This window comes from Rhinolophus hipposideros (assembly GCF_964194185.1).
Source record: "Rhinolophus hipposideros genome assembly, chromosome: 7".
Lineage (NCBI taxonomy): Eukaryota > Metazoa > Chordata > Mammalia > Chiroptera > Rhinolophidae > Rhinolophus > Rhinolophus hipposideros.
In genome coordinates this window covers 61339487-61367087 of record NC_138053.1, presented here as the reverse complement: position 1 = coordinate 61367087, position 27601 = coordinate 61339487, and the positions used below count along the sequence as shown (strand labels likewise).

At 40.5% G+C, this 27601-nt stretch overlaps 1 long non-coding RNA gene across 2 annotated transcripts in view; it reads left to right on the top strand.

Annotated features, from left to right (window-relative positions):
- Positions 1-9295: 9295 nt before the first annotated feature.
- The window catches only part of LOC308499926, a 37656-nt gene continuing 19350 nt past the window's right edge, over positions 9296-27601 (top strand). For both annotated transcript variants that reach the window (XR_013993654.1, XR_013993655.1), the window contains exons 1-3: positions 9296-9444; positions 19499-19602; positions 21133-21279. This is a non-coding gene — a long non-coding RNA (uncharacterized lncRNA). The remainder of the gene's footprint in view (positions 9445-19498; positions 19603-21132; positions 21280-27601) is intronic.

Genomic DNA, 27601 nt, shown 5'->3' with positions numbered 1-27601 from the left:
GGATAACATTTATGGAGCGCTTTCTATGTGCCGAGCCTCTTGTGGGTTCTTCACCTGCATTTCATCCTCACAGCAGCCCTAGGAGGAAGATAACGCAATTAACCCCTTTCTACAGGTAAGAAACTGAAGCTTCGAGGACTAATGATTTGTCCAAGTTCACATGGCCAGGATGTGAGAGGGCAAATGCTACGATCCCCATGAGACTCTACAACCTAAACTCTTAAAATTCCACACGACAGCTATAGTGTCTCGTTCTGGTGGGCGCCGCTCCACATTCTGAACACAATAATAACAAACACTGACATAGTGCTACTGTGTTTTAGGCTTTGTTCTACAGATTCTGTATATGGATTAATTCTATTAACTTTAAAACAACCCCGAGAGGGAAACACTATCATTTTCTACTGTAAAGAGATAAACAAATTGAGGCACAGGGAGGTTAAGTAACTTGCCTAAGGTCAGAATTTTAACTCGGGCAGCCCAGGTATTACCTATATTGCTATGGCACCGTGCCTGAGAGAGAAGCGTACAGAGCATACACGTATGGCTCGCAAGGAAGGATCTTTCCAGAATGACACACCCAGCATGGACGCAGTGTGCCTCGTCTGGCCACCTCTCCTACCCCATGCTCAACACCAGAGAATATTTGAATGGGAGTCATGTACATATCCCTTTGCTGTCATCCTTGGCCCTAGAATCACACATATTGCAAGAGAGGAATCACAAATGTTTCTTGAACTATAGGAAGGGTTTAATTTTCAAGTGTTAATGTAAAACTCAGTAGAAACATGTTCATACTGTGAAAATCCTGCAAGATATTAAGGTTGTTTTTTAGTGTTGTTGTTCTTTCCTTTTTAATTACCAGTTACCTCAAAGTTAGAAAGGAAAAAGTTTCTTGCTGCTGGCCTTTATTCATAGTTTGATTGTCTCAGCTTAACTGCAAAGCATTTTGGTACCCACTTTTTCCGTGCCGTCAGTAAAAATGTGAATCACTGATTTGTATACAAAGAAAAAAGGAGTAAAAGGAAGAGAGGAAAGAAGGATAGACAAAGGAGGGATGGGATGGAGAAAGGAAAACTTTTTCTTAGACTATGATAGCATGATAATAAGAATATAATTCGATAACCTTAAATTATCTGGCCGTATTGATTCCCTTTTGTGAAGTGATTATTTTTGCCTTCAAAGGAAATAGTTTGATTTAAGGTCTTCATCATAGGTAACCTCCCTTACGTCTTAGAGTGGTGTATCCCAGGGCCAGGGCCCCGACGAGTCAGAACAGGTGCTCCCTGGAAGGTGTCCATGAGAACCCACTGGACCTCAGCCCTGACGTATCATTGATCTGGAGTTCTAAAATGAGACCAATGGGAAAATCATATAGCAACACTTTTCCTAGGATTTAAATGATCTAAAACCCATTCAAGAACCAGGAGAACGCAGCAAACAGAGGACCGAGCCACGTAGCACATCTAGAAAAGAGCCTGTATGTCAGAGCTCCCACGCTCAACTCATACGAAAGTTGGGAGGGATTCTATGCCAGCGGCTTTGACTTGAAAATCACCTTTCATGTTTGCCTTGTTTTCATCAGTCAGTACACTGGAAGCTGCAAATGGAAACCATGGGGAAAGGATTAGTGCTGGAGACAGTGTACATTGGTGACAGCAAAAAAGACAAGGAGCCAAAAGAGTAGGAAACAAAACAACCCAACAACCAGACACAGTAACTCCAAACACGCCAGAATCTGGGGGCAGTTAGTGCAGGGGCAAAGAGCCCTGTACAACCCAGTCAATACCCAGAGGGCAGTGCATCATCAGTCATACCTACAGACGATGCGAGACCACTAGAGGAAGATGGCTTTCTGGATGAAAAAAAGAAAAGTCAAACAAGGATGACTGCAATGAACAGGAAAACCATACAAGCATTAAAATTCTAAAAAAAGAAAAAGAGAGAGAGAGTGTGTGAAAAGTAGGTAATCCTTAAAAGAATTGTCATGATGTAGAAATGCCTCTTAGGGTATAAAATAGGTAACATTACTGTGCTTACTTTATCTATATGCTCTTACATATATGTGTAGAAAAAGACTATTCCATAGAATAAAGGAAATGACATTATCTGTGAGACTGTTGACTGCTAACTTTTATAGTGAATTAATAATCATAAGGTAATAAGGGGGAAGAAATCATGTTTCCTCAAATCCCAGGGAGGCTGGGACAATCTAGTTGGTCAGGTTGAGCTGTTGTCCACCTGGAAAGTGGTTGAAGAGGGTGGGGAAGGACAGAGCTATGTCTCCCAGGGATGGGTTGCACGGGTGTGTGAATTCCATGTTATAAGACGGCACTTTTGGAAGATAGTGGGCATTGTGGGAGCCAAGAGAATGACAGAAAGCTGAGAGGAGCAAGATCTTCTCTCTTCTCAAATGTAAATCTCTGTTCAATTTACCAGATTCACACAATTTGTGAGAGAGGATGGGATTTTTTCATGTGTAAAAATGGCTAAGGAGCCATTTTCCTACACAGCAGCTAGCTGGGTATTAAATTAACCTGAGACTCTTGGATTTGAAAGAATTCAAAGAAATCAAGAGGAAGTAAGAACTTGTAAGAATTGTAAGGAGGACCAATGGGTTCAAAATTTGAGGATTTGAACCAATTTATTTAAATCTCTGAGGCTTAGAATAGAATAGAATAGAATAGAATAGAATAGAATAAAATAGGATAGAATAGAAATCTGCATCTGTCTATCATCTGTCTATCATCTGTCTATCTCTGTTAGGTACGTATGATAGCATGTGCGTGTGTCTATTTTTAAATGACCAATAGATATTGAATAACCAATGACAAGTGCTGTGCTAAATGCTTTTACATTCATGATTTTATCTAATCTTTTAGCCATCTTTTCTGAGGTAGGAATTACTACAGTAAAGAAATTGATGCTCAGAGAGGTTCATTAGCTTGCCCAAAGTCACACAGTCAAAGAGTGGTTATTATAAAACGCATTCTTCCTACCAAGCCCCAAGCAAATTTTAACGCACCAGGTAAAGTTGCTCTCCTTTATTCTCAAACCTACGTTCTCTCAATACTCAGGGTATCTGTCTTCTGGTTGTGAAGTTACTAAACCTTGCCAAAAATGAAGGAGAACTGTAATGTTCCCAGATTTCAATAGATGTGGCGTTCATGTGGGAAATTGAAGACGCAGGGTGAATGTGGGACGAGGAGGACAGCTGTATCTTGTAGATTTAAGGCTGTTTGTGTGTATACATGTTCGGAGTCATTTTCTTTTACTCCCTTCACTGCCAGAGATAACGAATGAATGATACCAGGTTCACAGGGCTGATCTCCATCAGCAGCAGGATTTATTCCAGCCTCATAGGAATAAATACAAGGATGTGCTGATCATTACACCTTGATACATGAAAGGGGATATAAAACACGCTTTCTCAACTTGTCTAGGGCTCTGTGAATAACAATGCTGTCCGTGGGTTCATAGGAAGCAAAGTATTTAAAGCTCTGTTGTTGTTTTCACAGGAAAACAACTTGAGAAAAACATGTTTTCCGTATTAACCCAGGAATGTGGACTTCGGCTCAGGATGCATTGCTCGACTTTCCTTTTCTAAGCAGCATAAATTCCTGGTATTTAAATGCACCAGAGATACCCTACCTTCACTTTGAAATGAGAAAGCCTTACTGAATGCCAAACAGAGCCCTCAGTTCCTGACTTCTGACCTGGCTCCCCCTTTCCCTCCCTTTACATGACTCAGACAGGCTCTTGGAGGTCTAGAGATAAAAGGCCCTATTAGAAGTGCGAAATATGAGTATTATTACCTCCTTTAATAAGGCTTCTTGCCAATTTTTCAAATGACTAGAGTCTGTTTGCTAATTATTACTCCACAGTTTCTGCATTCATTTTCTTTCCCTGAAGGAGCCGGATTCCAATGAAGATGGAGAAAAGTGCTAGAAAGTGTGTTTACTGCCATCTATGGGATGCAGCTAGGCTGCCACAGCTGTGGATCCCCTTTGCGTGTAACTGAACCGAAAACTCCAGGTACAAAGCCACACGGCAGTGTTCATGCACCTCAAGAACATGAGGGACTGCACTGAGCCTCCACATGAAAATACCACTGAACATTCATTTGTTTGAAGTTTCCCAGAAATGTAAGTCTATATTGCTACTTTGGAGAATGAGAGAGCCAATTTCCCTCTAGTCAAGGCAATTACAATTATATGGCTATAACATAAGGGCTCCACGCATAACTAGGGTTGCTTATCTGTGATTACCCTGAAATTCTCTGCTAGAACGAGGGATACTTTTGCCGGATAATTCTGAATATTCTGCAGAAGGCCAAGCACCAGGAAACGACAAAGACTCCTGAATGGCCAAAATAGATGTATGATATATGTGTTGTAGCCCATGAACTTGAGGTGTGAATCAGGCTTTTCAGGCTATTATAACAAATTTTATTGTTTTAGTATCCGAAACTCTTGATATTAAAGTCAGTAAATTACAAGAGGGGGCATGGATTTTGAAAGACAGGCAGTTGAGGAAGCAAAAAGTGACAGCGCATATCCAAAAACTTAAGGAAAGAAGAGGAAACTATTAAGAAAAATAGATAAGAGAACTCAAGGGAGCAAAGCAGTTTGGACAGTCGCTGTGCAGTGCAGCAATAAATCTTCACGTTAATGACTCAATTCTCAAAGAATGATTAAATTTTATTAGGTCTATTAAGTTGCTAACATGAAAGGACCAAAGGATAAGACTACATAGTTCACAGAAAAAGAAATATAACTGGTCCTTAAAAAAAAATGAAAGATACCCAATCTCATTCAGAATAAGAAAGCTTCAAATTAAAAGTAAATGAGTTAAAAACGAGCCACTGACTGGGAGAAAGTATTTGTATACCAAATATCAGATAGACGACTTCTAGCCACATTATACAAAAAACTTTTAAAACTCAACAATAATAAAATCACAAACCAACTGAAAGGCAGGCAAAAATCGGAACAGACATCTCGCCATAGAAGACACATACAGATAGGGTGGAGGGCGGGAGCCAGTGGAACTGGAATGTGCCACCTGGAATCCAGATTATTTCCAACTGAAATCAATTAAAGCCCCCAAAACACAGGAAGAGTGTGTTTTTGTTTTCTGTTTTTTTTACCTCCCCCCCCCTTTTTTTACTTAAAGCAATTCAGATAGAAAAATCTGCTTCAGGAAGAAAACCTTCGCATAATCACCTTAAGCATTTTCACCTCAGCATTAGACAGAAAGGACCCAAGCTGGGACCTGTTAGTCAGACAGTGTCCCATTGTTCCAGAGTTACCGAGCAGGAGTTTGTTTGCCACTTTCTCAGCTACCTGCAAATTACCCATTTTCACTCATGAAATCTAAGACCTCAGTTCTCCCCTTTCTCTTTGTCCAAAATTACATATATACCCAATTTTACCTCACTGTCAGTAGAATTTTCATGCTTATGTGAATTTCCTGTGTGCACATATTAAAATTTGGTTTTCTCTTGTTAATCTGCTGTATGTCTCTTGAATTATGTAACCAGTCAGAAGAACTAAAGAAGTAAGGAACAAGTTTTCCCAGCCCCGTCAATAGTAAATAGAGACATAAAAAGATGCTCACTATCATATGTCATTAGGGAATTGCAAATGTAAACAGTGGGATAGCGCTACACACCTATTAGAATAGCTCAAGTCCAGAACATGGACAGCACCAAATGCTACTGAGGATGTGGGGCAACCTGCACTCATTCAGTCGGTGCTGGTGGGAATGCACAGAGTACAGCCACTTTGGAAAACAGTATTAAACATAGCCTTCGCATACAGGCCAGCAAACACGCTCCTAGGTATTTATCCACATGCACTGAAAACTTATATCCCCATAAAAACCTCTACATGAATGTTTATAGCAGCTTTATTTATAATTACCCTAAATTGGAAGCAACCAAGATGTCCTTCAAGAGGTCACGAAGTAAACCATACTATATCCAGACAACAGAATGTTAGCCCTAAAAGAGACGCGCTATCATGCCATGAAAAGATACGGAGAAATCCGAAGTGCATAATGCTACATGAAAAAAGACAACCTGAAAAGGCTACATACTGTATGATTCCAACCATATCACATTCTGGAAAAGGCAAAACTATGAAGATAGTGAAGATATGAGTGGTCACCAGGGGTTGGGAGGGGGGTAAGGATGACCAGGCAGAGCACAGAGGATTTTTAGGGCAGCGAAACTTCTGGTGGATACATGGCATTATGCATTTATCAAAACCAAAACACAAAGAGTGAACCTAATATAAACTGTGAAATTTAGTTAATAATAATGTATCAGTTTTTATAAATGTACCACACAAATGCAGGATGTTAATAATAGGGGAAATTGTGTGGTGGTTGGGAGATAGGGAGACTGAAAGGGGGTGTATAGAGACTCTGTATTTTTGTTCAACCTTTCTGTAAACCTGAAACTGATATAAAAAATAAAGTCTCTTAGTGAAAAAAAAAAAGACCAATATTTTTAAGAAAACTGGAAGCAGTAAGAGCAGGTGTTGCAATCCTAATGTTAGACAAAGTAAAATGCAAGCCAAACCGTATGAGAAGAGACAAAGAAAGACATTTTACAGAAGCCACATTCCAAAATTAAAAAATATTAAGTAAATAAATTAATGTTCTTTACTCTCTAATTGACCAAATGTCAAATGAAAGTTTGGTTACATATTGTGCTGATGAAGATGAAATCAGTCTGTTCATTCAGTGACAGCAAGAGAAGAAAACTGATGCAAATTCTAGAAACAGCAACGTAACAATAGTTATCAAAATCACAAATGCACATATTCTTTCTAGATTCAGCGATTCTCTTCTGGGAATTTACATTACGGATATACTTGAACATGTGAAAAATGGAGCAAATACAGACTATAATTGCAGCATTTTTAAAATAGCCAAAGGTTGGAAGTAACTAGATGCCTATCAGTAGGGGGCTGCTTAAATAAATAATTTTGCACCCAAACAATGGAACAGGATGCTATCACCGTATAGAATGGAGCAACTCTTTATGTATTTATGAAGAGTGATGACTAAGATACCGAAATATAAGATTTTAAAAAGCAAGGTGCAGTACAGTGTCGTAACATGCACCTTTTGAGGAAAAAACATATGCTTGTATATATATAGACTCTTTGCGGAAGGCGCTACCCCATAACCCGCCGTGGTGGTAACGAGGCATCTGCTAGGGATGGGGAAGGAGAAGGCTGAGGCTCTGGGTGAGGAGGGAAACTTAATTATCACTCTCTACTCTTGTTTCTATTCTGGAAAAGAAAAGATATAAAATAATTTAAAAATAAAGAAGGCAAGAGGATATATAACACATTTTGGGATGGTTCCATTTACTCTTTTTCAAATGTTGATCTTTAAAATGTTGGTTAGCTCTCGTTATCTGGACAATTTAATTATGTGGCACACCTCATTTCCTGACGATGCTGGATGAATAAGGAATTACTCTGGTTTGCTGACTTATGCACAATTACAAAGTTAACATTACCATCATAGCACAAAGGAGATTGGAATTTAGAACAAAGGACGGGGATACCTTTCAACAAGACATTAAGGCAGGAGAATGGATGAGGTGGAGAGAGTCTGTAACTCTCACACTGATTGAGGGATGAAGACCTAATGAACAAAATATATGAGCCTTGCGTGACGTGCCGAGCTGCTGCATGTAATAGGCCAGGCTTCTGTTCACAAAACAGCAAGCTGGCTGCTGCCTTCGTAAGAAACGCTTTGTTAGTCACCAGCATTGACAGGGAGAATAGTGTGCAGGGCTCACTAGGTGCTTTGGAAGGATTGCAAAGAAGACAAAGGCATAATTTCTGCCCTTCAGGAGAAGCCTGGCATTGGCTACCGGTCACAACATAGGATTCAGAATGTAAGTGTGCCCACCATGTATGAATGCGAGTGCCAAGCAACTTCCTTGAAAGAACAGAGCAGACCATCAGGCCGATAGATATTGCAGAAATATGCCTCGACCATGTTTTAAAAATCCAAATGTTTCATATAGAAATTCCAATTTATTTTACTTCCAATAATATGGGGGCCTGCTTTTCCTGCATGTTAGCACCCACTGGAGCTGAGCAGGGACTGTCTCCCTTTATACAGGACTAAAGCTCTGCAGTGAACCATGGTCGCCAGCACTCTCCATTAACCTCCACCACGCCCACCCCTCTCAGTTACTTGCCTGGTCTCTAAAGGCCTTTCAATTTGCAAGTCCTGGACTAAACCCAGGAAGGGTTATTTTGGGAAAAAGTCATGGAAGTCAGAGGTTCTTGAACAGATTTCGAAAGGCAAGATAGAATGGCCTGATGGATTGCGTACATGCAAGGCATTTAGAGGGAAACTTCCTGGAAGACTAGTGTTTCCTCTTGACCAAAAATTGGGCCAATCACAGGATGCCTGGGCTTTGGGGATGACGTTGAATAAGTAAGGGCTTGGCTGCTACACTGTGGCAGCCATTTTGTAGGAGCCCAACAGTGAACAAGACAAATGGTTTCCTGCCACAAGGAGCCGACAACCTACCGGCGGAGGTGACAAGTAAACAAGAAAACAAACTGTTACATGTAGATTTATACACTGCAACTAGTACGATGAAAGGAATGTACAGAGTATTGCCAGAGAATTATAGTGAAGATGCAGGGACAGGGACATGGTAGCTGAGCTTCTGAATGATGAGAAGGGTCAGTCAGGTATGGAATGTGATCGAGAAAATGTTAGGTGGAGGGAACAGCATGCGCAAAGGCCCTGGGATGGGAAAGACTGGAAGCACAACCAGAGTGTGCAGAACATAGTGAGGAAAGAGGAAAGTAGTATGAGATGATTTTGGAGAAGGAGGCAGAGTGAGACCATGGCCTTCTGAGTAAAGAGTCAGAGCTGTAGTCTACCTGAGAGACGCTGAGAAGGATTGTAAAGAGAGGAATGAACCAATGTGATTTACAGATCAAGGGACATGAGAGATCGCCCAGGAAAGATAAGGCAGAGGGACCCTGAAGGAAGACAGGGAGGCAGCGCAACACAATTAGCAGAGGCCCTTGGTATCGTGTGCACGCCTGCCCACACCAGTGTGAGAGCACTGGTCAGTGGCCTGTCCTCTCTGGACAGCCATCCACACAACTCTTTCCTGGGTGTTTCTTTCATCTCTACCCTGCTCATGTTTTACAGCTTTCCTCGATAATGGAATGTCAAGGGAGGGTTGGCTTCCTTTCTCTCTTCCTCCCTCTCCTATAAACATCCCCTTACACACACACACACACACACACACACACACACACACACACACACACAGTGATCTCACCACTCACTCAGGGATGACAGTGCGGGTGGAAAGAAGCAGGAGGAAGCGCTGTGCCCGGCTAGAGTAAAGTGTGTCAACCGGAGCTGAGCAGGAATGGCCGGCAGGTAGGTAAAGCAGGGCTAATTGGTAGTGGGCCTTGTGGCCCAAGCTTAGAGGAGCTTTAATATGATTTGGGAGGCAGCAGGGAGCCTTTATGGGCATGTGAAGAGGACAGTGATGTGATCTACGTGACACTGGAGGAAGATGATGCTCAATGATGTGTGTCCAATAGACAGATCAAAGGCCGGAGGAGGGGGAGCTGATTGGGAGGCAGCAGTGCAGGTATGCAGCGATTATGTCTTGGACCAAAGTGGTGGGAAACAGAAGGCAGCCAGAAGAAGAAATAGCAGGATTTAATGTGGAACTTCAAGTGCCTCTGGGTGTGTGTTGGGGGTGGGAGACGTGGGTACAAAGGTGAGCTGAATAAGAAACTGGGGACTTCCTTGACAGTGACATGGGAACTAGAAAAGGATTAGGTAGGACAGCCAGGAGACATGCTTAACCGTCCACCCAAATGTCACCCCTGTGAGAGGTCTCCCTTTCCCCATCTCCTCCCACCTTGGGTGGTTAATTACTTTCTCTCAGGTGTGCGTCCATTGCTATTCTTGTACCACGATGCTGTGTTGTGATTGTCTTTGTTGGTCTCTGTGAGTCCCTGAAGACAGAAGCCCTATTTTACTCCCTTTTTATTCCGAGTGCATAGTTAGCACAGGGCCTGGCCCTACGTAAGTATGCAACATGTTTTGGTGAATGAGTAAATAAATGAATGGGAACTTTCCAGAAGCATGCCACTGAACCCCAATCATTGCTCAGCACTAAAACTTACACATTTTGTGGCAGCTGCAACATCCCTTGAACAGTTGTGGAGATCGGGTTACAGCTGGGAGTCTCACAAAACCTCAGCCATGCCAGCCATGGACAGGTGGTCCTGGACGTTGGGCTTGGATTGGCAGACAGGAGCCTGGAGGAGTTAAGATAATGCTCAGGGAATGTGAGATCAAATTGCAGGGTTGTTTAAATACCTTAGGGTTACAAATGGGCTCTCACCCTTAAAATCTCGTCTGCAAATATGTAGCCTTAAACTGTCTAAATAGCCCTCTTAATGTTGGTAAATCCCAGGGTTGGTAGAGGACACAGGAAAGGCTTTCTATACTCTCTTCATATTGCTCTCGCTGAAATTACATTTGTGTTACGATGAAATGTGAAACCTGAAAAATACATAAGAATGAACACTTCCCTATCACATGCTATGCCACCAACCAACATCAATCAAAGTATTTATTAAACGTTCTAGATAACTACCATTTATTCAGATTTTACTATGTGCCAAGCATTGGTTTTACACACATTATAGCATTTAACATTTACAACAAGTATACGAGACAAGACTATTGCTCCCATTTTAAAGATGAGCAAGCTGAGGCTTAGGGAAGTTAAATGACTTGCCCACTGGGTGTGCATTAGTACGAGCTCATCATTTGGCTACGCAACATTCCAGCTGACAACTAGAAAGATAAGCCCAGGAAAGACAGAGAGGTGGGGCTTCAAGGAGAGCGGGGAGCTGTCCCTGAATGAGCACTAACGGAAACTATTTGAGCAGCCCAGTCCCCCTAGAGACTACATGTAGAGGAGACAGAGTGCTCGAGACTGCTCTTTACACCAGGTCCCTGGGAAACACTTGGGGAAGTAGAAGAGGAGACAGCCCTGGGGCCAAAGGACCTTTCCAAGAGTCAGGAGTGAACTCAAGGCTCACAAGAGTCCCTCTGTCCGTCGCCTCAACAGTGACAGCAGGACCTCCAGCTTCTGCTTCTCTTTCTTCTTACCTATTGCTGCCCTAATGAACCATTCCTAGTGGACAGAGTTACACTGAATGAGAACAGTGTTTTCAATTTTCTCCATGGGAAGCAACTTGTGATTTTGGAGTTTGCCATACTTGGGTTCAGGACCCAGTTCCATTATTTGCTGGTGGTGTTACCTTGGGGAGAATATTTAACCTCTTTGAACTTCCTTCCTTACCTATCTAATGAAGCTACTCACCAGGTATGGATTACCTAAGCAAATTTGGTAATAAATATGAGGAGACTTCTGGTTTCAGCAATATGGCAGGCTATGTGCTCCCCAAAATGTTAGATCAAATGTAGTAAGTACTTTTTTTTTTTTTTAAACTGTGACTGTGCTGGCAGTAAAGTAAACAACTGGAGGCCAGGAATGATGAAAAAGCAGAATTCCAGGAAATAAACCAGTGCTGAGTAACAAATCACCCTAAAACTTTGTATGTTAAAATGATAAACATTTATTATCTGATAGTTTTCATGGTTCAGGAATTTGGGAGCTGCTTAGCTGAGTGGTTTTGGTTCAAAGGTTGCAGCCCAGATATTGGTCGTGGCTACAGTGCTCTGCAGACCCGACTGGGGCAGGAGCTTACAATGGGCTCTCCAAGGCAGTGCGCTCACACGCATTTGGCAGGAGGCGTCAGGCCTGTGCCGTGTGTGCGCCTCCATAGGGATGATGCTTAAGTGTCCTGATAACAAGGCAGCTGGCTTTTCCCAGGGTGACTGATCCAAGCAGAGCAAGGAGGAAGCCACAATGCCTTCTGTGACCTAGTCTTGAGCCATATGAACAACACTGTCATCATATTATATTCAATAGAAGCAAGTTACTAGGTCCAGCGCACACTCAAGGAGAGGAGAATTAGGTTTCACTCTTCGATGGGAGAAGTGCTGAACAATGTATGAACATATTTTGAAACAAGCAGAGCTAGCTTTTGCCCCAAATGCAATGGCAATCCTGGTGGCCTAGAGCCACATCCTTGGGGGACCAGAGACAAAACCTGGGTTTCTAAACAAACCACCCTTAAATGGCTGTGGGAAGACCTCTCCTGCATTTGTCTGCCTGAGCCTTAGCTTTGGGAATTCGGATGCAAATTTATCCTATCTGAATGGCCTACATACCCTAAATGAAAAATGTGGTTAAAACTAACCCCACATTGATACTGACCCTCTCAGAAGAAGATAAACCTCAAATAATTATTATAAGTAAAGTTTCAGGGGAAAACAGGTAATAAAAAATTATGAAAAACATGAGAAAACAAGCCAACATGAGCAAAAGACAACAGAAATAAGATAATGAGTGAATCCCATAAAACATGAAGATATCAGAATTTCAGATACTAAATATAAAACGTAAAAATAATCATATGAAACAAATGTTTTCTAAAGAAATATTAATAAAAGAGGATATTGAACATATGACAAAATAACAGATGAGTAGGCACACTTGAGAAAGAACCAAAAATACTTCTAGAAATAAAAATTTGAATAATTTAAATAAATTCTGTGGACAATATAAATACCTATTTAAACACAGCTGAAAAGAGAACTGATGAAGTAGAAGTTACATCTGTGAATCACCCAAAATATAGCATAGAGAGACAAAGAAAAAGAAAAAAATATGAATGAAACATTAAGAGTTATGAACAGAGTGAGAAACACTGACATAGACTGGCCATAATTTCAGGAGATAATAGAGAAAATGCAGTATAGGCAATATTTAAAGAGATAATGCTGAATATTTTTTATAATTGATGAAAGAAATGAATTCATAGATTCAGGAAACCAAAGGAATTCCAAGCAGGATAAATGAAAAGAAACCCATTCTTAGACACATTATAGTGAAATTATAGGACATAAAACATAAAGGGGAAATCTTACAAGTAGTCAGAGGAAAGATAGGTTACCTCCACAGAAACCATGATCAAATTGACAGCTGACTTCTCAACATCAACATTGGAAGCCAGGCGACAATATTATCACACATGTGAGTGTTTCTTTCAGGTGTGCATTTAGTTGGACCTTAGAGAATGTTGTAGTAGAAATCAGTCTTTCTGAAATCTGTCCTCCAGATAAGAGTGTAACAGCTACCTCAGAAAAGCATAAACTATAGATGGAGTGGGGCAGTGAAAGTGGTAAAAGGTCATTTAATTTGCCTTCTAAGAAGTAAGGAAACCCAAAGAATGGCAAACCCCAAACAGAGCAAGACTGCACTTTCTGCAGCCACTACTATGGTAAGGGGTGGTTTTGTGTAAGCCTTGGGTCTTGGAAAATTGTCATTGCCCAAGGTCACCCATTGCAACAATAGTGAAGCAATGGAGGGCAAAGAGATGGGTGTCGATTTCAGCATGTGGCTTTCCAGATGATGGCTGCAGAGTCAACTGACGATTTTAAAATTAACTTTCCCCAAACTCAAGAGGGATACAGTTTATTTATTTTGTGGAAGCTATTTTGCGGATATTATTAGAGGTGAAAAGAGCTTAGGAAACAATTTAGTTCAAAGTCTTTGTTTTAAAGGCCAGAAAACTGAGGCTCAGAAAGGAGAAGCAACTTGCTCCTGGTTCCACAACTGCACAATTGACACTGGGACTAGAAAGCGAGTTTCCTGTGAGTCCTGCTGGGATGTTTCCTCCATGAGACACAGGAGAGTTTAGCACCTGAATAATAGCATTGTCTCGGCCATGATCCTCAATGTAGAGAAGTTTTGGGCCTGTGTTTTTCATTCAAGTCCAGGCAGCTCAGGTTGGACTTGAATGTCTTGGATGAGCAAAGTGGGAGCGTCCCGGAAGCCTTTTCCTGACTGGAAACCTTCGGTCACCTAGGACTAAGATCAGGACCAGCTGTCTGCCCTGGGCTCTGCAGGAGTGTTGAGGGAATTGCGTCTCTTGTGTTAGTTTGGATGGTTAATTATGTAAATGTGTCCATTAAGTGCATTCAGCATTTAAATCAGGTCTAATGGTAATATTGGTTTGCTTCCCTTACTGCCCAGTGAGGAGCAGACCACCGCCCTTAACTTTTGCATAAGGAGATTTACAAATCACACAAACATGGCATCCTTTTTTATTTTGAATGCTTTACATTTTCTTCACCTGGATTTGAAACAGAATGGAGGTGGACATGCCCTTGGCACATATTTCCTGGGTTTTTCATCCCAGAGTATGTGTTGACTATACCCGACGAGATAAAATCACTTGCTATGTTTCATGCTCCCAGGTTTCACTGTCCCCGCCTGACTCCGGGAGCTACGAAGTCATCCCTTCATTAGGAAGCTGGGCCTAGGCAGCTCACCGGCTTTGTACCTAGGGATCGCATGATGCACAAAGTCCTGATCAGTCTCCCACATTGTTTCTGGAACTTAGCCCCACACCACCTCAGGCTGCTCTCCAACTAACGAGGCAACTGCTTCATTTTGCTAATGGCGACCTGTGTCTGGGTTTCTCCTCATTTTTATTTCCTGTGAACCAACAGCCACAGATTCTATGGACATCTAAGAAAAGAGGGCAAGTCAGAGTAGCATTTTCCCAGCCTCTATTTTCCTTCCAAGGGCTAATTCCTGGTTGGAGTCTGCCTGTACAGCGCAGGAATTTGGACCTGAGTGAAAGAGGAAATATGCTAGCTGGACGGCATGGGTATTCTGGGAGTAGCTGCACAATAACCACAAAGTGCTGAGTGTAAGGGGCTCAATCAAGCTTTGTATCCTTTCAGGTGACTCTGGGATGTTCTTTCCCAGCCTTCCTCTCATATCCTCTCCCTTTCCCCTCTTGCAAGGACTTTCTGGCATGGAATGTACTCTGTTATCCTAGAAACAGGTCAGAGCTTCTTTTCATCCTGGATATAAATTTGCATGGTTTTAAAAAAAAATAATTGCAGAAACTGCATTGGAATAGACTTTCTGGAGTGCACTCTGGTAATATGTAAAAAAAAATTAAAAGGCAATTACATTTTTGGAGATTTATCATAAAGAAATAGACTCACGCATAGAGCTCTAAGTATAAGATGTTCATCAGAGTGTTGTTTATACGAAAGTGATGGGATTCCAGAGCTTCTGCTGAGGGGGGTCAGGCCACCTCTCCCCTACCGGATATGCATTTGCTTCCACTGGTGTAAGAGACTGAACACAAGGCCAAGTGAGGAGCTGAAGAGCCTCTTGAGGACAAATCATTGCAACCCTGGGTTTTTTAATTTTTGAGTTTGAGACCTATACACGCATGTCTGGTACCTGTGGCCTCAATGGAAACCAGACAGGGGAATCCTAAGATGAGTTTTATCAGAAAGGAAAAGGCAAAACAGGCTTCGCCACGGGGCATGGATGTTGGAAGGAAGCCGTGGGCACAGCATGTGGGCTCACACCAGCACTTGAACCAGTCCCTCCAGGAGTGACAAACCATTCTGATTTGCTGGGCACTGAGGCATTTCTTGGGATGTGGGACGTTCAGTACTAAAATCATGGACGTCACAGGAACAGTTGGCCATCTTACCCTCTGCTAGGGAGGTGTGGGTGGGCGCTCAGAGAAAGAAGCTGTGTAAGAACGATGCACTGTTTAACTCAACACCGGACACACTGGGTTTGAGCAGCCTTGTTATGGAACCCCAGGTGAGGCTCCTTTTCCTTCTCATTTCACAGGGGTGGAAATAGCAATAAAGATGATCAGTTTTGACGTACATTAATAGCATTTTGGTTGTGCCAGCATTTGGAAAAGCAGATTCTCGGATCATGGTGATGCGCTGGTACGACAGGAGAGAAGTTCTAGCCCAAAGCATTTCCCTGGGCAGCCGTCAGGCTTGGGGCGCATGACCGTGGCACAGCTGGCCATGGAAGCATGAAATAGCCATAAACAATCCACGCCACAGATAAGCACTCTGGTGGACTCTTGGAAATATGTAAGGAGGAAACGTGAAACTAATGGAGTTGGGACCTTATAGTTATTAAATTTGGGGAATTAATGTCACTGAGACTACATTTGTACTCATTGGCTAGTAAAGCCTGAGATATTCAGGTCACATTTAAGAGTAATAAAACTAAAACAAACTATCTGGTAATAGGAAATTGATTAAATAAATTATGGTATTTACAGTTATATTGGAATGGAAATGTAAATATATAGGGACATGCAAAGAAAGTCATGATATTATTGAATGGAATAACATCAGTATGTAAAACGCAGCCTTATTTTATTACAGAAGCTTTGCATTTTTAATTTAGATACACGTATATGGACAACCAAAAGTGTCTAGAAGATTAACAATTAAATGGACTGTGGATAGTCGGATTTGGGGTCAGTTACATTTTTATTTCCATTGATATATCTCAATTTTAAAACTTTTCTAAAAGAGCACACATAACTTATGCCACACACACACACACACACACACACACACACACACACACACACTTATTTAAACTACCTGCACATGCCAGACAGTGGCAGCTTCCCAAAACATTTTCATAAAAAAGGCATCATGTCTACAATTTTGAGATGTGTTCAGATTGAGCACTAACACCTTGAATATTATATTCGTAAAGAACAAATCACCTTTAGGCCTGAATTAAGAAGTGCATGTATTTTGAGGCCCTAGGGGAAAGAATCATATACCTAAGTTATTGTGTTCATCTTGGTTCAGAAACTGGGGGAGAAAGAAATTAAAACTCCTCTTTCATTTGGTTGGCAAAGGTTTCTTCCATGCCTGAAATTGCATGAGAAACAAGCCTGCTGAGCTGGATGAGAGGAGGCAGCACTCCAGTCCGTCTGCCATGTGATGGGGGTCTAACAAGATTGGGGAATGGCGAAGGGCTTTGGGCATGTTTGTCTGAGCAGAGCACAGGCTGGGGGAGGGGTGTCTGCAGGCTCTGCCTGGACAGCAGCCCTCCGTCCATCATCTCAGAGCCTGGCCAGGAATGGGCATGAAGCAGGTCTCCAACGTGTGCTTGCTGCTTTCATTAAACAACACCAACAACCGCCAGATACCTCAGGCACTTTACGGTGCTCTCTAGCTGAGCCCTTTGTATGACAATTTATATATATCACCTCTGTTTCTTACTACACTTGAGCAATAGGTATTGCCCCCATTTTAAAGATAGGAAAACTGAGGCTCCAAGTGGCTTGAAACCTTTCTGGCTTGAAAACTCTGTGTTCCTGATATCATGCAGTGGCTTTTGTTAACCTAGACTTGCCATCCCTCTATGTTCCTAGTCCAGAGAAACCACCAAAGGGAAGTAGCAAAGTAGCTGGGATAGGGCATTGGGCTGGGACAGGGCATTGGGCTGGCACCATGCATTAGAATGTGGTGCCCTGCATGCTGATGGTCCAGACAGTGGGAATTAGCCAACACAAAAGCTCCTCTGCTTGTCGTCTGCAACATGCCTTTCCTGTTGATGAGCAGAATTCAGAGAGCTTAGAGTTGCATACTTAACAGAAGCTCATCCAAACCTCTTTGGTCTGGATAATGGGCTATAAATCAAGCTCTTGCTGAGAGTTTCTAGTTCAATCAAGTCAGAAAACTACATGAATCTCAATTTTTAAAATACATATATTTTTACAGTATGATTGGAGGGGTACTTTGGACTTAAGTTTTTACCAGCTAGCCCACATTTCTCCATTCCTCACCCAGCATCCAAAAGTGCACAGGGATCTATTCTACAAGATTTAATTATATTCAAACTACCAAAAAAGGAGCACTTGCTGAAAGCAGTTGGTCCATCAGAGGGTTTCAAATGAGTGAGGCTGACTTCATCCCATGGATATATAAAACAATTTTAAGTAAAGTTGTACTCATTGAATATTTTAAAATATGATACTGTTTGTAGAAACTACAAATTAGACTACAATAACTGCTGAAAGCAAAACCCTGCTTAAAAAAAAATAAAAAGGAAGGAAGAAAGAGAGGGAGGGAGGAAGGAGAATATTAAAAAATGGTCAACTATATAAGTTTAGATCACTTTTCTCTCTATCAAAAGTACTACATTATGTGAAAAGGCATCCTGTCTGCGATGTACAAATGATGAGGGGAAAGGAGGTGTAAAACAGAAGAGAAGGTCACAGTAGTGATTTTCATTCTTGAAGTGATGAGGATCTCTGGAAATATTAGTAAACAGAACCAGTCTCTCCAGGAAGCTGGACCTCAGTGCACACACTCTCTTTGGAAGTTTCTCCTATATTACCTGGTCGAAGGACTGCAACTCAAGAGTTGGAGTTAGTAATTTGGAAATCATACACTTTTGAATCTAGGCATTTCCTATTTTCAGGGGCCAGAGGATGTCAGGATGTCTACAGCAAATTTCATAGGAACTTCAGTGCCTCATGCATCCTAAAACTGTGTGCAAAATGGCCTCTAATTGTTGAGCTTTCAGAATCTGCATGAACCTCACCCACACTAACTTTGGTTAATACTTCATACTTCTTAGCGCTCTCTCCATATATATTTTTCTATATTAAAAATTAGTATTTTCCTTTAAGAAATACAATCAGGTCTTCTGTTGGCCTGAATTCAAATTCTTCAAGGCTCTCAGAGTGTTACAACAGGCAGACAACTTAGTGATGAGCTATTCCAACCCTTCTACTTCACAAGTGGGGACACTGGGGTCAGAGTAGTTAGGGGATTTACCTACAATCGTGGAATGATTTTCTGCAAAATAAAGAACAGTATAGATTGTAAAAAATGACAGGTCTCTTAAGCTACACAGTCTGAATATGATTCCCAGATCTATGCCTTGCCATATGGCCTCAGGAATAACTGCATAACCATAGTCTCTATAATGCCATCTGTAAAATAGGTATAATAAAATATACTACCTTAAGCATTGTTGTATGGACTAAAAGAAAGATAGAAGAATGTCTGGCCTACCATAGGCTTTCAATAAATATCAATTTTCCTTTTTTAAAATAGAAGACAGCAATTAAAAAAATGGGCAGAGGACCTGAATTGACATTTCTCCAAAGAGGACACACAGATGGCTAATAGACATATGAAAAAATGATCAACATCACTAATTATCAGAGAAATGCAAATAAAAAACCACAATGAGATATCACCTCACCCCAGTTAGAATGGCTGTCATCAACAAGACAAGTAGTAACAAGTGTTGGAGAGGCTGTGGAGAAAAAGGAACCCTCATACACTGTTGGTGGGAATGCAGACTGGTGCAGCTGCTATGGAAGGCAGTATGGAGGTTACTCAAAAAATTAAGAATAGAATTACCATATGAACCAGCAATCCCTCCCCTGGGTATCTACCCCAAAAAATCTGAAAACATTTATCCCTAAAGACATGTATGCTCCTGTCTTCATTGCAGCTTTGTTTACGGTGGCCAAGATATGGAAACAACCAAAGTATCGTTCGATAGATGATTGGATAAAGAAGTTGTGGTATATATACACAATGGAATACTATTTGGCGGTAAGAAAAGATGAAATAGTGCCATTTGGGACAAAATGGATAGATCTTGAGATTATTATGCTAAGCGAAATAAGTCACACAGAAAAAGTCGAGAACCATATGATTCACTGATATGTGGGATATAAAACTGAAAGCAACAAAGGAACAAGACAAACAAATAAAGAAACAAAAACTCAGAGTGGTTACCAGAGTCTAAGGGGGGAGGGGGATGGTAGATGAGGGTAAACGGGATCAAATGTGTGGTGATAGAAGGAGCACTGACTCTGGGTGGTGAACACACAATGTGACATATAGATGATGTAATACAGAATTGTACACTTGAAACCTATGTAATTTTACTAATCATTGTCACCCCAATAAGTTTTAATAAAAAAATAGAAGACACCAAAACAAGTAAATATCTACGAGATTAAGATGGCCAAATTTCTCAATTTATTTGAGGCCATATATAAATGAGGCAGAACTTCTATTCTTAACTGCATTCTGTAACTCTTACCATTTTCTAAAAACCCTGTATGTCCATACGAATTCCCTGAAAAATAAAGTCTACCAATGGCAGAACCTAGGATTCCTGTGCTTTCCTTTTGGAGCATGGACAGTGCTTTTCCCTGACATTGTGAGGCGGCAGGGACCTCCTTGACATTGGCTTATATTACTCAGGATATAGTCCAAGATCCAGAGGATAGGCCTCCTGATAAGACTCACATAGTAATCATAGAAAAATCAAGCCGAGCACTTGGTATAAAATCAGGGAAATTACCAGATGAATGGACTGATATCAATATGAAACATCCTGATCTTCAAAGCGAGAAAGAAGAAAAAAAAGATACTGGCAATTATTGCTCTGTAAACATCACTTCCCCCCATAATAGACACACTCACACTCACACACATACACACACACACACACAAACACACACACACACACACAAACACACACACACACACACGATGCCAAAAAATGTATACACATTTTAAGAAAGGAAAAAAACTATTACAATTATAAAACTCAATATATACCGATAACAAAAGATGACTACAAGTCACGTTTGACTTCTGCAATTACAAGAGGTGCTCAAAGTGGTTACCATCAGCATCCAGACACTTCTAATTATGGCGAACTACTGCTTGAGCAATGTTGACTGAAGTGTCCACTTGTACACATTTTTTTGGCACCCCTGGTATATATGTATGTATGTAGCAGGAGAGTGATGATATCAGTAACAATAAGTGGCTTAGGCTTCAAAGAAACAAATCATGCCAGCACGATAGCTTTTATGACAGAGTTATGAATAGATGAAGGGGAAATGCAAGAGATGTAATATATCTTAGGTTGGTAAAGGTTTGATATGCATCAGGAAATTTTATTTGCAAAATTAGCTATGAGATCACTAAGAAAGTTTATTGATAAATTGCAGAATATCTTGTAGGAAGGTGCAGAGATGGCTGTCAGGGAGGGTCTTATTTAATGTCTTCCTCATTAATTTGGATGAGGGAGTGAGTCTTTCTGCGTGTTCATGAAAATTGCAGGTTACGCTAAATCAGGACGTGGTGTGAACACTGATCAGCCAGCAACTGACACAAAGAGGTCCCAAAAGAAGGGAAAATTGGACAGAAGCAAGAGCCAACTGAGAAAAGCAACAATTTTACATCTGCTTTGACTTACCTTTTCTTACAGTAAGTAGAATGAGAACTTGATAGCAAAATAGAGCTACAAGACTTGGTAGATAAGATGGGCAATAGAAAGGGATCTGTTAGACACACTCATAGGAACCGGCATTTGCTGAGCGCCTCCTGTGTGCCAAGTTCTGCATTTGGATTGCACACTCTGTGAGTAGGTGCTCAGAGGAGGCTCAGAGACGTGAAGAATTCAAGAATAGGAGAGGAACTTCAAGTTTTGCATAATCTACCCAGTACTCACTAAGTATATTTTTGACATAAATTTGACTCCCTTGATTTCTAGGAGTTTGGAGTTTATAAAGTTACATTTGAGTTGGGTTTTGTAAAATATATGTGGTATGGGTCAAGGTAAAAAAATTTTTTTTTGCATAGGGACATCAGCGCAATATTTCCTCCTGAATTGTCTTTGCACCATTGTCAAAAACCAGTTGTCACATATGTGAGTCTACTTCTGGAATCTTTATTCTGTTCCATTGATCTATGTGTCTACTTTTTTGCCCGTAAGTCATTGTCTGGATTACTGTAGCTTTATAGTAAACCTTGAAATCAGCCAGTGTGAGTCCTGCAACTTTGCTCCTCTTTTCCAAAATTGTTTAGCTTTTTTTGTTCCTTTGTTCTTTCATAGAAATGTTATAAACAACTTATGATATCAATAAAACATCCTCTTGGAATTTTTACTGAGATTTCTTTGAATCTCTAGATCAGTTTGGGGAGAATTGACACGTTAATAATACCAAGTCAACCCACATACACAGCATATCTTCCCATTTCTTTAGGTCTTCTTTGATTTCTTTCATCAGTATTTTGTCGTTTTCAAAATATATAGTCTGCATTTGGTGTTATGATAAATAATATTGTTTGTAACTGTAAATTCTAAGTTTTCATTACATATATATAAAAATGCAATTAATTTTTGCATATTGACCATGTATCTTGTGGCCTTGCTGAAATGACTTATTAGTTCTAGGACCTCTTTAGTAGATTCTTTAAAATTTTATAATAGGTAGGTAAGTCACCTGTGACAGAGATTTTTATCTTTTCTTTTCCAATCTGTATGCCTTTTTTTCTTTGTATTGCCTTTTTGCCTTGACTGGGACTTCTAGTAAGATGTTGAATAGGAATGGTAAGAGAGAAATTCCTGCCTGTTTCCAATCCTGGGGGGAAAACAGTCTCCAGATATGATGTTAGCTGTAATTCCTAGTAGATGCCTTTTATCTTGTTAAGCAAGTTCCTCTCTATTCCTAATTTGCTGAGAGGTTTTAATTATGGATGGATGTTGGTTTTTGTCAAGAAATTCTGCATTTATTTTAATAATCAAATAATTACTTTTTGCTTTAGGTACTATTATCTTTTAAAGGAGTTAAAAGTAAGATAATATGAATTTATAATACCATAGTTCTTAATTTTGTGTAGACCCAAGTTTTTGTCTGATATATTCCTTCTGCCTGATGGCCTCTTAAAAACATTTCCGATAGGATACATATGATGGCACTAAATACTGTTTTAGTTTACCTAATAAATTATTTATTTCTCCTCCATGTTTAAAAGATTTTGTTTCCCAGGAACAGAATTCTGAGTTGACAATTTTTTTGTTCTTTTGTTTTCGTTTTTTTCCTTTTGGTGCTATACACTCTCTTGTCGTTTGGATTGTATAGTTTCTGACAAGAAGGCTGTTGTAATTCTTATCTTTGTTTATCCGTAATGTGTTTTTTCTCTAGCTCTATTTAAGATAGTTTTATTTTTTTTCCCTTTGGTTTTGAGCAGTTTGGATATGATACGGTTAGAGGGGGGTGTGTTTGGTGTTAATCTTGTTTAGTCTTCTCTGAATTTCTTAAATCTATGATTTGAAACTTGTTACTGATTTTGGAAAATTTTCAGCCATTGTCTCTCTTCTCTTTATGGGATTCTAAGTACACATATGCTGGACCATTTATTTTTCCACAGCTTTTAGATGTTCTGTTCTATTTGTTTATTTATCATTAGTTTTACTCTTTATATTTCAGTTTTTATAATTTATATTGAGATATTTTCAAGTTCACTGATTCTTACCTCAGCTGTGTTGAGTCTGCTGATAAGCTTCTTGAAGGCACTTGTTAGCTCTATTACTGTCTCATTTTAAGCATTTCTATGTGATTTTTGCTTATAATTTTTATTTATTTGCTAAAATTACCCATCTTAACTTGCACATTGTCTTCCTTTTCTATCAGAGTTTTTAACATATTAATCATAGTTATTTTACGTTCTTTGTCTGAAAGTTCCAACATCTGTGTCGTGTCTGAATCTGGTTCTGTGGTTTGCTTTGTCTCTTTGCAGTTCTTTGTTTTTAGTTGCTTTTTTAGCTGTTTCATAATTCTTTGTTGAAAGGTGGACATCTTGTATAGAAGAGTAGAGACTGAGAGAAATAATTTTATGCTGGAAATGGGCATACTTTTCATATGCTAGACCTTCATTGTGGAGTTTTGAATCAATGTAGTAAGAAGTTGAGAAATGTTTGGCATTTATTGTTGTAATGGCTACCCACAATGCACCACAGGCTTAAAATTCCTCTAGTGATGACTTGTGTTGAGGATGGTTCATACGGGCTTTTTTATCAATGTCTGCCTCACCCTTAGCATTATGTCATCCTTTTTTGCTGCATCTCAGAATCTCTTTCCACACTTGCAATTCTCCCAGCAAAATTTCATTGTTACATGACACTTGTTAGCTTGGTGACAATGACAGGGGGTATTCTCTATTGTTCAGATAATACGTCAGACTTAGTCACTGTGCCCGTGAGTCTCATAAGTTTTCACTGTTTTCTCAATACTCCTGCTCCTTCCCTAAATTTAGAAGATTTATTTTTCTATTTTCTTCCCCCGCTACAATGGGTTTTCCCCAAGGCTTAAGGGTGACAGTGTTTGTTGCCCTTCTTCCCACAGTATAAGGCTGTGTTCCATGGGAGTGGTAGGGGAAAGGGAGCAGGGAACAGGGAATTCTCCCTTTCCCACAGCCCTACCATTGGCCTCCTGCAAGCATGCACTTCAAGGCATGTTTTTGCAAAACCCTCACCATTATTTTTTGTGAGCACATGGTGAGGTTGATAGAAAAGAGCACACAAGTTGGTGAAATCTAAAGCCCCTGGAAATTCTATATTCTCTACATTACTGATCTACACTCAGTCTTTGCTAACCTACACTCCATCTTCACCAATTTGTTAATAATTTTAGGTAAGTTCTTCTTACTAGTGTCCAGCTGCATCTGTTCAAAGTAAGACAATATCCTCACCTCCTCTCTCTTTGTAAGCACTGGTCATTCCTTACCTCTCTGATAGGATAAATAAAAGATTTGGATTTGTTGTTTGTCTGGGTGTGCATGTGTGGATGTGTGTGTGTGCATTGTTGCTGTTTTTGTAAGGATGAGTATGATGGTCTTTCCAGCTTTTTGTGTCTCCCAGTGAAACAGAAAATATCTGTTTGCTTTTGATGAGATAACCAGAAATTTGTCCTGTGTTTGAGATCAGATCCCATTCTGCCTACCCATGCCTCTGCCTTTCTTCTGGTAGTATTTTCATGGATTTGGAATTAGAGGTACTGATGGAGAACAGAAAAATATATTCCCCTTGAAGGTAAAATGATATCCACCTGCTATCTTGATTTCAATCTCTTGACTTTTGTTATAGGTTTCATTTAGCATATTTTTACATTATTCTCATTGCCAATAAAACCTTCAGAAATTCTCTTGTGTTGACGATATGTGAATTACATCATTATAAATTTATTTACCCTTGATAATACTCTACAGAAACTTTCCTAAATTACATTTCCCATTTCCTATTCCAAAAGTACAAAGCCAACAGGCTGCTCTGTTGTTTCGAAAAAGAAAAAAAAAAAAAAGAAAGAAAGAAAAGAGAAGGAAAAAAAAGACACCATTCAATTAGTAGTATGTCAGATGAAAGGGACACTTGGAATTGTGGCATCATTTTGAACGCATGAAAAGCAAAGTCTGCACCTGTCATAACTATGGGATGAGGCATGAATATTCTATACATTTTTGATTAATCAAAATCCATGCGAAAATATCTGTCAGATCAGAAGAGTCAGAATTGATTAAACCACATTTGGCTTATCTGTATTGTCCAGGTATCACACAGATTAGAACAGAAGCCAATGTGATAGTGTGGGAACAAAAGACTTGTCAACCTGACACTTTTAAACATAGAAACAAATGGAATCTTGCAAACCAATTCTGATTAACTAAACCTGACTCTACCTTGAAAAACATAATGGTATTTTTATGATTTTAATATGGTTATCCGCACATCCCTTCTACTCTAAGATTATCTAGACACGTAATTTCAGGTATTGGGAAATAGCATCTCCAGTTTAAGAACAACACGGCCTGCAGTATGCCAGCCACACACCGGAGACTACAGGGCAAGCTTGTCTCTAGTGTGATTAAAAGCTCACTTGAAAGGACCTCTTTGCATGTGGAACTTTCCTGGGCAAAGAATAGAGGGCTTCTTTGTCTTCAAAGAGCTTCAAAGGATATACAGAAAAAAAGCATGTGCAAACTGGAGAGGGAGACGTGTAAGGTGAGAGAGATATTAACATTTTATGCTCAGCTGATACCTAGTATTCAAGCCCTACTCCTTTGCTCCTTCCCCCAAATAACATCCGTTCAGGTAGAACAAAGCCCCACCCAACCCCTTCCACTGCTATTGTGCTAGGCAGACGGAAGATTTTGGAATAATTGGGTGGCCATGGCTAGTGACTGAGGATACAACGATGGGCCTTACAATGGGAGCAGCTGCTGGGGACCATCTTCCCAGCCTGGCCTCAGAGGGCATTGTAGTGGACAGATGTGGCCATGTGTTCTCTACATGATTAGAATGCATTGTGCAAACAACTTCTTTGTCATGCTTTATATTGTGCTGTTACCCATCTGAAGATTAACCCTGAATGTCTGAGAATCAGGAAGGAAAGTTGAACAGACATAAGCACAGTCTCACAGTTCTACTCCATTTTCTTGTCACCTGAAATTCAGCCCCATTTGGTTCCTACAGCCCATTCCTCAGGGACTCAGCAGCCTCCTTCCCTCCCTCAAAGGATGCACATCAGCATTTCTGAGAAGCACATGCTAATCCCCCACCCTTGCTGGCCTCTGCTGTTTCAATAGGGCTGTGTGCCATTTTTTTAAAAAACTCCAACTCTGCCAAAAGCTATACATGCTTTCAGTGAAGATGTTTTCTCTCTGTTGTTTTAAAGAAGAGAATAGTTTAGGAGATGGGGGGAGGGGTAGGCAACACTAATTTTAAAAACCACAATTTGCTCCACTCAAAACCAATTAGCAATCAGAGCAACAATGGGTTTTTCCTTGGCTACCACAACGTCGATATCAAAATAGCTCTTCCAAACTAGTCAAGTTGAAATATTCTCACCTGCCATACTGCTTCTGTATAGTTAACTCAACCCCTCCCCTTTCTTGGTTCACTTTTCTTAAAATCCACAAACTTGATTCACCGGCAAGCAATGGAAAGGAGCGTGACGTTATAACATTTACAAAGTCAGGACCAAGTCTTCTCATTTCAAGTTCATTGACCATTCACAAGAAGACTCATCTATTGGAATTGCAGTGAAATTCAAAATTTAAATTGCAGTGAAATTCTACTTTGATAAGCTCACTGGAAGAAAAAAAAATTAAGACATTTTAGAGTCAAACTTTTCTCAACTTCTCAAGATAAGAGATCTAGAGAAGATCTCTATAACTTTTTTTAAAGATTTTATTGGGGAAGGGGAACAGGACTTTACTGGGGAACAGTGTGTACTTCCAGGACTTTTTTCCAAGTCAAGTTGTTCTTTCAATCTTAGCTGTGGAGGGTGCCGTTCAGCTTCAAGTTGTTGTCCTTTCAGTCTTAGTTGTGGAGGGCGCAGCTCAGCTCCAGGTCCAGTTGCCATTGCTAGTTGCAGGGGGCGCAACCCACCATCCCTTGCGGGAGTCGAACCAGCAACCTTGTGGTTGAGAGGACCTGCTCCAACAAACTGAGCCATCTGGGAGGCAGCTCAGCTCAAGGTGCTGTATTCAATCTTAGTTGCAGGGAGCGCTGCGCACCATCCGTGTGGGACTCGAGGAATTGAACTGACAACCTTGTGGTTGAGAGCCCACTGGCCCATGTGGGAATCGAACTCGCAGCCTTCGGAGTTAGGAGCATGGAGCTCTAACCGCCTGAGCCACCGGGCAGGCCCCAGATCTCTATAACTTTGGAAAGAACTTCCCTAATTCTAGTTCATTTATACTACCATGTTTCCCCGAAAATAAGACCTAGCTGGACAATCATCTCTAA